At 31.3% G+C, this 11,501-nt stretch overlaps 1 long non-coding RNA gene across 1 annotated transcript; it reads left to right on the top strand.

Moving 5' to 3' along the window:
- Positions 1–1,856: 1,856 nt before the first annotated feature.
- Positions 1,857–3,854, top strand: LOC145029292 (uncharacterized). The gene is made up of 3 exons (XR_013676456.1): positions 1,857–2,125; positions 2,785–3,247; positions 3,535–3,854. It is a non-coding gene; the product is annotated as an uncharacterized LOC145029292 (long non-coding RNA).
- The last annotated feature ends 7,647 nt before the right edge of the window (positions 3,855–11,501 follow it).

The raw sequence follows: 11,501 nt of genomic DNA, 5'->3' as shown, positions 1-11,501 counted from the left end.
CTATGGATCGGCAACACCTATTACGAACCGGCAACACCTACTATAAAATTCTGGGTCCGTCCCTAACCCCGGGTCAAAGTCAACTTTCAGTTGACCGGACTCACCGAGTCAGGGCGTAGACTCGCCGAGTCCCTCCATCACTAGATCTGAAATCTAACTCACCTAGTCCATTCCCACTCACTGATTCACCCTAAACTCTCAAATCGGGGAAAAACCGGGGACTCGCAACTCAACACGCCGAGTCTGAAGAACAACTCGTCGAGTCCCAAGCATGCCATTACTATACGGTCGTTTTTTCTCGATTCCAATGCATCAAATTCATAGATCTGGGTTCCTAGGACTGATTTCACACGTAAAGTTTCTAACTTTACGTTCATGCATGCTCATAAGAAGCTAAAATGCCTAATAAGGAGCTAAAAAAGGAGATCTAGGTTTGGAATGGGTGTTTAGCTCAATTAAGGTGGCAACCTTGAGCTAAAAGAGTCCTGAAATGCTTAGATTTGAAACCCATTCATCTTAACAACACGTAAATCGGCCTCAAGAAAATGGCTAAAAACAACACAATCAAGCTTTTAGGAGATCTAAATGATGACAAACAAAGATTTGAGCTTTATACCTTAATGGAAACTGGAATGACACAATAAACTCATATCTTCTTTGCTCCTCTTGAAAACTCCTATTCTCTCTTCTTGTTCAAACTTCAAAAGGCACCACAATCCTTCACCAAATGAGATATACTCCAAGAATGCTTAAAGGGAGGCTAGGGTTTAGTAAGGGACGTTCTGACGGTGATGGAGGCTGGTTTGGGGCGCATAATGCTGTTTAAATAGGGTGCAAACCCGTGAAATTAGGGTTTCATCCAGACTGGCAAACTCACCGAGTCGAATAATATGGACTTGTCGAGTAGCCAACTTAAAACGCTTGCAGAACCCATTATTTTATTTAAATCACATGCTAGATGGGGCGTTACATTTAAAAAGAAATGGAGCGTTACATTTAAAAAATACTTAATGTTTACATTTTGATATTTAATTTTTTTAATTAACTCATGTAATATATGGGTATCAAACATAATGTGTGTGTGTGTGTGTGTGTGTGTGTGTGTGTGTGTGTATATATATATATATATATATATATATATATATATATATATATATATATATATATATATATATATATATATATATATATATATATATATATATATATCAAATTGCTTAAAAAAATCATTTTTGCTATATGAATTAATAGAATGGGTATTTAGAAAAATGTCCATTCAAAATATCAGAGAATATGGGAAATAATCAATTTTCTTGGATTTATCAAAATGACCTACGTATGAAAGGTTATTTTGGACTAATTTTATGTCACGTTTAAAATAAATTTTTCTTGCAAAAGTACATTTCGGTGTCAAAAAACATTGCAAATGGGAAATTGATACCATACAAGAGTATAAATGTTATTTGGTTGAAATATTGGAATTTTTTTTATATTTCTAAATCACTATTTCGGAAATTAGTAGATAGAGTTTTGAAACGTATTTTTGTACAAATGAGCAAAAAAAAAAAAAAAAACACATTATATATTTTATTAGAATCGAAATAATGAGTTTTGGAAAATGCCTAAATTCTAATCGCTTTGGTTATTTTCATGTTTTTTCATGTCATTTTAAAGCATACCCTTAATAAAAGCTTTTAAATTTGTTGAAGAGATGTATTATTGCTTCATTTTCCAAATCGTAGATACATGTATAGTAGCAAAGTCGTTAATGCTTTGTAATTTTAAATCTTTAGAAAACAATACACTCCCATCCTTTTTCATCCATGTTGTTCATATTTAATGATCAACTTCTCAAATTTATATTCATTTAAATAAAACATCCAACGTGTTCAAATTTGGTCCGCTTTGTAGTGGACAAAGTCAAATACTCAAATCCTACCATGAACACCTCCATCCAATCTCCATCGAATCAAGATCTGATGCAACGACCAATGGATTTCGTGTCCAACTGTCCATATATCCAAACAACTCATCAAATGGATCTTCACTAAGGGAAATGATATGCGGTTTGACCATACTGTTTGCCAAGTAGGCAGGAGAACACCACCATGCTATACGGACTGCGGTATTGAATGCTCTCTCTCTCTCTCTCTCTCTCTCTCTCTCTCTCTCTCTCTCTCTCTCTCTCTCTCTCTCTCTCTCTCTCTCTCTCTCTCTCTCTCTCTCTCTCTCTCTCTCTCTCTCTCTCTCTCTCTCTCTCGTATGTGACAAAGAACCATATTTTGTATGATATAAATGATGTAGCAACTATGTTCAAGGAGTGTAGTTCTTATGGCACAATTCCCTCCAATCTAAAAGCTCCAATCTTGATATTTCACATGCATAACAAACACTTTTTTTTCTCAAAATAAATAAAACAAATATTCTAAAAGGCCAAAAGGGTGCTCTTTCTTGACCGCAATTCCCTTGGTAAGTGCTTTGGGGTTGTTGGTTACTCTTCATTCTTCGTGACATTATTTCCAGGTTATCTAATTCTATGAAATTATTATTATTATTATTATTATTATTATACAATATATTAAAATTCTTTGGTCTTAGCTACAGGAAACTTAGGTTTTTTTTGGCAGATTTCGTCCTTCATTTATATTTGGCAGTTTATATCATTCTCTCCATTATTTGTCCATACGTTGTATCTACTTCTCAAATTTATATTCATTTAAACAAAACCATTGGACAGCTGAAGCAGTGGATTAATAATAATAATTTATAATATAATTTTTTTAGGGATCTGGGACTATGACAGAGGCAGCACAAAGCACACGCAATGTTGACCTGTCACCTGGTCAGTCATTATAATCAAAACAGTCGGTTAGGTTGGGTGTGATTAGCAGAAGAAACATATTTGACCTAGGTGCAGTTGGAGACAACCTTAGTGGGTTAGATGTGTCCCTGGGTGGGACCACGACCTACAATACAACCTCCAAATGCTTGAGTACGCCTTCTACAAACTCCCTGAACCGCGAGACTCAAAATGTGCCAAAAGCTACACTGGAGTACATATTATTACATCATACTTTTATTTTTTATAATAAAGTATTTAACTCTTTTACAGAGGCACCCTGCAGTGACCCGATAAGGCTATCCACAAGTGCAACCTCCAATTGTGAACAACCCAGCCTTTTGGGAATGTCTCGGATCCGACAACATTCCGACCGATACTTTATTTTTCGCATTTTATTATCAATAGGTATTTTATTTTTATATCAGTTGCAATTTTTATTTTAAATATTCTGAAATGTATGTGTGATTTTATGCAGAATGCTTATTAACAATAATATAACTGTGCAGAATGCTTATCAACAATATCTGCAAAGTTATAGCATTGTGTTTTCAATCTTTTTTTTCATTTAACCTAATAGACATGGTGTGCATTGTGTTTTAAATAACTATGCAGAATGCTTATCAACAATATCTGCACAGTTATAGCATTGTGTTTTCAATCTTTTTTTTTTTTTTTTGCATTTAACCTAATAGACATGGTGTGGATATGTGAATACAAGTTCCTGAGGAGTCACAGCTACTGTTCAGGGCTTCTGTATCATCATTGGAGTGTTGTTATTTATCGGGATCAGATGATGGTAATATCGAGCATTAGACTGTATTTCGAAAATCATTAATGTGTATACTCATTTCCGGGATTGTAGGATCTCCCTATCTTAATAAAGAATGGATCACTGATCCAGAAACCATACGATATTAGAAACAAAGTCAAAACAGTTATCTGTACATCACATATGTAAACATGTACAACATATTCATGGTCCAGTTGCATGTATATGCAAATGTTGGACGAATTTATCTAGATTAAATAATTATTTTATGTCATTATTGTGCATATGGTTATGTATAGTCATTTTTTTGATAAGTAGATGTTCTTGATCAAAACCGAGCCCGCGGAGCGGGGCACCCCACCTAGTTATTATTATTATTATTATTATAACAATTTTAGGATCTTTGTACATGGCATTAATAAAGTCTTTACAGTCATGTTTTAGGTTTTGTGTGATTTTTTTAAACGAAAATTTATAAAGTCTGCAGACCATCTCTGCAACCCTCTGCAGTAGAAGAGGTGTGCCAAACGGCAGTAAACTGTAATAAGAAGCATGTGTGTTTTTTTAACATTTGCATACTGCTACAGATATTAAAAAATTAAAATAAAAAAATTTTATAAATCAAAAATAGTTTTTTAATACAGAAAATTTAATAAAGTATAACATGTCGGGAATAATTAATGATAATTAAGTAAAAAATAATGATATTTCAACAAAAAATATATATATATTTAGTAAAAAATAATGATATTTCATCAAAAAATATCATTATTCAATATAAAAAAAACGAAAAAAATTCAACAAGAATAAACAAAAAAAAACGAAAAAAATAAAATAAAATAAAATTTCAATAACATATAATAAAATTTTCAGCAAGAAAAAAAAATAAGAGGCTAGAAGAGGTAGTACAAGTGTTGCGCCAAACAGAGCACGCGCAGAGATTTTTGACTCTGAAGACTTCTAAAAAACAAACAACTGCAAGATGAAAAGTGTTGCACGTGTGCTGCGCCGCGCAACAATAAAAGGTCTAAAGAGATTTTTTTTCCAAAAAACAAACAACACCTTAGTTATTCTTTTTGTTTTCCTCTATTTTCCCTATTATCGATTTTATATAACCCTATTATCGATATTATATATAGTAATATCCATCTTTCTAATCAATTTTATATACAAGAAAGGTGGTAGACCCAAAAAAAATATATACAAATTGTGTTGTTATTAGGTGATTAGAGATCCGGTATGGATTACCTCCTTAAGAATTGGATTACCTGTATGTTTTTTTGGATCTAAATATCTATTAGTTAAATGCGAGAATTAAGAAAGTATTTTCGTCTTTATTGAGGTAAACGCAAGAAATTTATAAGTTTAACATTGTAATAGAAATATATAAACCCTTAAATGACATAATACCAAAAAAAAAAAAAAAAAAAAAAAAAAAGGAAAGTGTGCATGTTGTTTTTTTGAAATTCCTCGTAGAAAAGGGAAATAATGGAAGTAGACAATACTCCATTTAATAGTTTATTGCGAGATGAACAATTAAACATTTAATTATGTTTGAGGCTTATTTTTGAATGTTTGTATTTAACTGCAAGGGTACGTTCACTATTTCAAATATTGGATGGTTATTTGGGATTTTAGCATTTGGGTCGGCTAAGAGGAGAGTTACACCATAGTTTAAGTTTTCTTCATTTAGGTTATATGGAGTGGTCACTACAAACTCACCGGAAAAGTGGCGCTACCTATACGCCACGTCCCTTCACCACCAACCCACTCCACTATGGAAATGGTGACCACTAACAACATTCACTTTTATATTATTTTTTTATTTTTTTACCATTTTGTTAAATAAATAAAATATTAAATAAATAACATATTTTATAAATAACATATTTTATATTAATTAAAACCATATTACATAATTTAAAACACAAAAAATTAAAACTAAAATACTAAAAAAACATAATCCATACTTAGAAAATTAAACCTAAATTCTTAAAAAACATCAAATCTAGTTGCGATATTGGTCGAGAACTTCTTGTTGAATTTGCATAAAGACCCTTATATTTTCCGGGTCGAGATTGGGTTGCAGCACTATGTTTACGATTTGAAGATTGGTGAGTGCCAATTGTCGCCGGCGTTGCTCCTCCGTTGAATCAAATTTTTTTTTCTAAAAAATTTAGAGTTTTTTCGATTTTCTCCGCTAACACGTCCTCGTTGGTTGATTTTCCGCTAGACGAAGCCCTCTTTCTCGCTTTGTCCCTACCCGGTGGTCAACGAAGATGGACGTCCGATGGACCCTCACCCTCGGTGGCGTCGAACTCATCATTGAGGTCGAGGTTAGCACCGATCTCCGACTCGGACGTTCTCGGCATTTTATTGGAACCGGTGGTAGATCCCGAATGCGCCGTTTTCGGATAAAGGACCCATTTTGGGCCATTGCGACAAACTTCCCACACTTTTTGGTTGCCAAAAGGTTTACCATTGTTGGTAATTTTGTATTGGTGCAACGCCGTTGACAAAATGTTGAAATCGTTGCTACCACTTCGATGCATATTTTTTAAATTGTCAAACACGCCGTTAAATTTGGTACACGTTGCTCTAAGATCGCGCCATTTATCATTGACTGAATCATATGTCCGGCTCGTTTGCCTTCCCAATAACGCGTGGAAGTGGTCTAAAATACGATTCCAAAAGCTATGTCCCGATTGCGCGTTGGCGACATCCCCGTCTTGTGATATGGCAATCCAAGCTTTAGCTAAAGTCGCCTCCTCCTCCTCGGTCCATTGGGTGTTTTTCTTCTTTGTTGAATCTTTGGATTTTTTTTGCCTTCTACGACTTGGTTGTGTTTCTTGAACCCGTTCGTCGTTGTCTTCATCGTCGAGGTTTACGGGTTGAGATTGCGATAATGGAACTTGAGAGGGTTGTGAACTTGGTTGTGGTTGTTGGAAAGTTTGGGGCTGAAAACGCGGAGGAGGTTGTTGTTGAAAGGGTTGAAATTGGGTTTGAACAAATTGTGGTTGTGGTTGGTTTTGGTAGTAGTGTGGATGGTATGAAAGATTGGTAAATAAAGGTTATTGTTGAACGGGGTATGATAACAATTGCATATAGCCAATGTTTGCTAAAGGATCATTTGGAGTATTTGGGATGTTTGGGGTGGGTGGGTTATTTTGGTTTGGATCCATAGAGGAAAGTGTATTTTTTGAATGAGAGTATGTTTGTTTGTGTTCAAAATGTGGTGTGTGTTTGAATGGTAATATATATGTTGATATATAGAGAGTTGGTAGTAATTAATTAATTAATTTTTTTTACAAATGGTAATAAAGCAACGGTCAAAAAGTGAATAGCCAATCAAATCAAACGTCTTCACCCGTCTTCAGCTCCACGGAACAAGACTCCCACCAGAAGGTGGGGCGGTGTTCACGCGTAAAGGAGCTGACACGTCAGCTCCCACGCGTCTTTTCCTTCCCACTCCTGATAGCCTTATGCCTGTTATGCGTGATTGATGGGATGTTACATAGCCCACACTTGGTAATCAAATTTTCAAAACCCAATGGAATTTTTATAAGAGTAATATATATGTTGTGTTCAAAATGTGTTGAATGGTAATATATATGTTGATATATAGAGAGTTGGTAGTAATTAATTAATTAATTTTTTTTTTTACAAATGGTAATAAAGCAACGGTCAAAAAGTGAATAGCCAATCAAATCAAACGTCTTCACCCGTCTTCAGCTCCACGGAACAAGACTCCCACCAGAAGGTGGGGCGGTGTTCACGCGTAAAGGGAGCTGACACGTCAGCTCCCACGCGTCTTTTCCTTCCCACTCCTGATAGCCTTATGCCTGTTATGCATGATTGATGGGATGTTACATAGCCTACACTTGGTAATCAAATTTTCAAAACCCAATGGAATTTTTATAAGAGTAAATTACTTAAATCGTCTTTGCGGTTTAGTTAAAATTGCACGTTTGGTCCATAATTTTTTTTTTGCACTCGGATCGTCCCTGTGGTTTGATTTTGTTGCGTTTTTCGTCCATGTGGTTTAATTTTGTTGCATTTTTCGTCTCTTACATACATAAAGTTAGGAACCAAACGTGCAACTTTTGCCAAACCATAGGGACGAAAAACATAACAAAATCAAACTACATGGACAATCCGAGTGCAAAAAAAAAAATTAGGGACCAAACGTACAATTTTGATTAAACCACAGGGACGATTTCAGTAATTTACTATTTTTATAAAAAGTACAATGGTTTTCATTATAACTTGGAAAATACACTACATAGATTTTTGCAATTAGTTCACGTATTATATTGATACTATATATTTCATTCAAACAAAATTTCAGATAATTTTGTGAGATTTTACTTATTTCCATGATAATCCATTTCAATCAAGCATATAATTTGTTATTTTTTTGTTAGGGTAAATAACAAAAAAACATTCTGTTTACACTAAAATTCTAATTTGATAGTGTGTGTTTTTTTTTTGTGTGTCTCAAATTTGATACTGTGTTTTTCAATTTGTTATAATTCTGACCACTTGACCGGTCAATCAGGTTACATGCTGACGTGGTATGATGACGTGTCAGTTTTGATGACGTGGCATGCAGACATGATATGCTATCGTGTCAAAATTGAATTTTTTTTCTACAAAAATCACTAAGTTTTCACTTTTTTTCCGATTTTGATACTAAGTTTAATTTTTTCTTTCAATTTTGACACTATGTTTTTTTGTTTCAAATAAAACATCATTTATCAAATTTTGTTTAATTTTGATAATTTTCCATTTGAAACCGTATAAATATATTTTTTTTATTACATTTTAAACTGTATAAATATATTTTTTTCGTTTAAAAACCACATTTTTATTTAAATATAATGTATTTTTTTTTCATTCAAAGCATAATGTATAAATATGTATTAGTTGTATCATGAGAATCAAACTAACCATAAAATTGTCATGGGTTGCAAACTTGACATCCGAGTTTTGATCGGTTACTGGTCTCCTAACCTCCAAACTCATTTTAAAGTTGTGTATGTAATATAAAATACGGTTTTTATATAACTAACACATCTATATACATAAAATTATGGTTTGAATGTAAAAAAACTTGTGTTTATACAAAACTATGGTTTTTAATTGAAAAAAAACATTTATACAGTTTAAATGTATTAAAAAAAATATTTATACAGTTTCAAATAGAAAATTGCCAACATTGAACAAAATTCGAAAAAATGATGTTTAATTTGGAACAAAGAGAACATAGTGTCAAAACTGAAAGAAAATTTAAACTTAGTGTCAAAATCGAAAAAAAAATGAAAACTTAGCGTTTTTTGTGGAAATTTTTTTTAATTTTGACACGTCAGCATATAATGTCAGCATGTCGCGTCATCAAAACTGATACGTCAGCATGTAACCTGATTGACCGATCAAGTTGATAGAATTATAACAAATTGGAAAATACAGTGCAAATTTGAAACAAAAGAAAACACAGTATCAAATTAGAATTTTGGTGTAAACTGAGTTTTTTTTTTTTTTTTTTTTTTTTGCTATTTACCCATTTTGGTAAGTTGATAATTTTTAATCTAATTAAAACCCAATAAATATCATCCGCTAATATATTTCTCACTTATTGTTTATCAAATTACAAATATTGTTTCATTGTTATGTACGTCTCATCCCAAAACAACTACCTCATATTTTAGATTTGCCCTTTCAAGCATCCTTATTATCGATCTGATCAAGTCATTGTATTTGTAGAATACCACCATTCATTTCCAAGAGTTCAATAAGTTTCGTAAGTCCATGAAATTCTTCTCTCTTCATTATTTGTTTCCCTTTTTGTGACTTTTAAATCCAATTGGTGCATTTTGGGAAGTTTTCCACCCATATAATATGTTAACCTTATTCACGACCACAATAAACTTTGTGTTACACAAATGTTAAAACATCATGAAGCAAAAAAAAAATTATTGATTATTTAATTTTATAACAACTTATTTCTTCATTTTAGCCCTTAAAAGCAACATAATTTCATTTTATGAAGAAATTAGCAACATACTTTCCATTTATTAGGATATATTTGTTGTTTCTGCATATTTTGTTATAAAATCTTTTTTAATAATAAAACTTTACAAATAATCCACAAAATAAAAAGGCGACCTTCAATAAAAAAATTTTAAAATTTTTTTCTGCATTTTTATCCCTTAATAGTAGCATACTTTCATTTTATGCAGAATATAACATTGTACTTTATAAGAGTTGTGTTTTTAACAATTTTTTTATAAGAACATGTATTATTTCCAAGTGTGTTATTTTTTGTGTATTTGTTGTAACACAATACAAAATTGGGATCACAGTTTACTTTTTTGCACCTACTTGATTAACTACTTTGTAATAACTCATATTTCTGCTATATTTTCCAGAAATACTTACAATTTATATAAATAAAAACTTATTTTTTTCTAGAAACTAGCATGTAATTTACTTAAATAAGTTTTTATGCATATTTTGTTATAAATTTGTTTTTAACAATTAAACTTTACAAATAACCCACAGACTATTAGCGAACTTTCAATAAATAATTTGTCAACCTTATTCACGGCCATAATAAACATTGTGTTCCACAAAGGGTAAAAAATTATGAAGCAAAAAAAACTTGATTATTTAATTTTATAACAATTTATTTCTGCATTTACATAAATAAGAAAAAACATTAATATCTAAATTAATAATTTATTAAAAATAATTGATTAATAATTAGTAGATAACATAAATAACTAAACGTGTAAAACACACAAATGATTAAATATATACAAAAATAAACGAAAGTCGCTATATATATATATATATATATATATATATATATATATATATATATATATATATATATATATATAGGGTAAAATGAATATACCTAACAACCTTATATAAGTTTAGGTACCTAACCACATTATACTACATTGTTTTGCATTATATTTTCATTGCAATCGTCTAAGGTTCTTAAACTTCAACCCTTAACTTGATTAACTTCCAAGATTTTCAGACATTCACCATTATATTCTTCCCACACCATGTGATTTGTAACGGTAGTATATGAAGCCCACCAGGGGGTCTCCGATAGAAAGACGTCATTTGAAGGCAGATAATGGTGAAAGTCCAAAGATTTTGGAAGCAATCAAGTTATGAGGTTGAATTTTAAGAACTTTGGGTGATTATAATGCAAATATGATACAAAATTACGTAGTATGATTGGTTAGGTACCTAAGCTTATATAAGGTTGTTAGGTATATTCACTTTACCCATATATATATATATATATATATATATATATATATATATATATATATATATATATATATATATATATATATATATATATATATATAAAATTTAAACTATGTTACCTTTTTAATACATAATTTCCGGTTTTTATTGAAGTAACTTTTATGAAATTTTATTAGGCTATCCCGGTTTTTTTATGTGAGCGGCTCACCACCACGACCCAGTTCGTCCATCTAATGACTCATGTTTCTAACCATGTGTCCATCATCAAAAGATGGTGTTACATTAATATTTATGATAAAAACTAATTTCATAAATAATCATATTTTATTCTTATCAAAAAATAAAATAAATTATATTTTAATTCATGATTTCTTTTTCTCTACGAAATACGAAATAAGATATATATATATATATATATATATATATATATATATATATATATATATATATATATACTTTTTTTAATTATTAAATATTGGTTTGGCTTGGATTGATAATGGGTTGGATTGATAATGGGTGTAGAAATAGAAGAGAGAAATTAATTTTTTGATAGAAAAAATAGATTGGATTGCTAATAAAGATAGTCTTACATTACTAGAG

The sequence above is a fragment of the Lactuca saligna genome, chromosome 2 (genome assembly GCF_052625555.1).
Source record: "Lactuca saligna cultivar CGN05327 chromosome 2, ASM5262555v1, whole genome shotgun sequence".
NCBI lineage: Eukaryota > Viridiplantae > Streptophyta > Magnoliopsida > Asterales > Asteraceae > Lactuca > Lactuca saligna.
Note: the sequence above shows the minus strand (reverse complement) of the source record. Positions and strands in the feature narration are given on the sequence as shown.